General features: G+C 49.5%; 1 pseudogene; it reads right to left on the bottom strand.

Moving 5' to 3' along the window:
- Positions 1 to 472: 472 nt before the first annotated feature.
- LOC102773818 lies at positions 473 to 1,190 on the bottom strand (annotated as a pseudogene).
- Positions 1,191 to 1,575: the final 385 nt, after the last annotated feature.

Raw genomic sequence — 1,575 nt, 5'->3', positions numbered from 1 at the left:
CCTGCAGGCGAGGGCAGTTGGGGGTGACAAGGCCGGCAGAGGAGGGCAGTTAGGGTTGACCGGGCCTGCAGGGGGGAGCATTTGGGCGTGATCGAGCTGGCAGGGAAGGCAGTTAGGGGCAACTGGGCCTTCAGGGGAGGACAGTTGAGGGTGACCGGGTCTGTAGGGAGGGCAGTTAAGGGCACCTGGGCCTGCAGGGGAGGGCAGTTAGGGATGACCCAGCTGGCAGGGAAGGGCAATTAGGGGTGACCGGGCCTCCCTTACCCCACTGGCACATGCCCTCACCCCACCGCCCAGTGTCTTGTGTCCAATGGTTATGCTTATATGCATGCACACAAGTCCTTCAGTTGATCTCTTATGCTGCCCCTCCCAACACTCCCCCATCTTCCGGCTGTAATTTGACAGTCTGTTCGATGCTTCTCTGCCTCTGTATCTATCTTTTTGTTCAACTTGTTTGTCGCTATATTTATTCTTTTTTTTTAAGCAGACATGACTATCCTAAATTATTTATTAGGTAAGAATTTTACAAACATTACTTATACTAGCAGTAACGGTGGAGCTGGAGAGTATTGTGCCTTCTCCAAGCTGCACGGTGAGAACCACCAATAGTGTGGTGGAACTTGTGGCTCTCCCAAGACCACGGCCCTTGCGACCTGCAGATGTCAGCCCTCGCATCACCTTGTGCTAGTGGACTGGTTTGGTGATTCACTGGGTGTCAGGATTTCTTCTGGTAGCTTTATGGAATGGATCAATGAGAATAACCTCGAAAAATTTGTACGTGGAACCTTCACCAACCCAGTAAGAATTCAGGACTCTTAGAGCGTCACAGTGGCGCCCAGCTCTCTCCTTGGCAACAGACTGAAGGCTTCAAGCAACTTTCAGCTGGTTAACATCGTGATGGACAGGCTTGTGGTAGGTCGCACCCTTAGGAACAGGGCGCTTGCAGCCACCACGGTGCACACGAATCCGATATATGACATAATCTGGCTTGGTCTTGTAGCCCAGCCTGTGCACTTTGTCTGGCTGGGTGGGGCAGGGGGCCCTGTGGAGCGCAGAGAGCTGGCGGTACTGCCAGCAGCACACCCAGAGAAGGAAGCACATTATATCGGACTGCTTCTTCCTCCATAGTTCCTGGATGTACTTGTAAGCGCCCATCTTGGTTTACCTGATGGCTGCGGCCAGACTGAAAGGAAGAGCCTCCTCTCTCTCCCATTTTTATTCTTTATGTCTGTGTTCCTTCTTCGCTATTTCTTCTTTTTATAGCAGGCCCTTTAGCAATTCTTGCATTGCTGGTTTGGTGGTAATAAACTCCCTTAGTCCTTTTTTTTCTGTGAAGCTCCTGATTTCACCCTTAATTTTGATTGATAGCCTTGCTGGGTACAGTATTCTTAGATTCAGACCCTTGCTTTGCATGACTTTGTATATTTCATTCCATTCCCTTTGGCCTGATGTGTTTCTGTTGAGAAATCAGTTGATAGTCTGATGGGAGATCCTTTGTAGGTAACTTTCTGTCTCTCTCTGTCAGCCTTTAAGATTCTTACTATGTCATTGGTGTTTGCCTAGTTAATTATAATG

The sequence above is a fragment of the Myotis davidii genome, unplaced genomic scaffold, assembly GCF_000327345.1.
Source record: "Myotis davidii unplaced genomic scaffold, ASM32734v1 scaffold381, whole genome shotgun sequence".
NCBI lineage: Eukaryota > Metazoa > Chordata > Mammalia > Chiroptera > Vespertilionidae > Myotis > Myotis davidii.
Note: the sequence above shows the minus strand (reverse complement) of the source record. Positions and strands in the feature narration are given on the sequence as shown.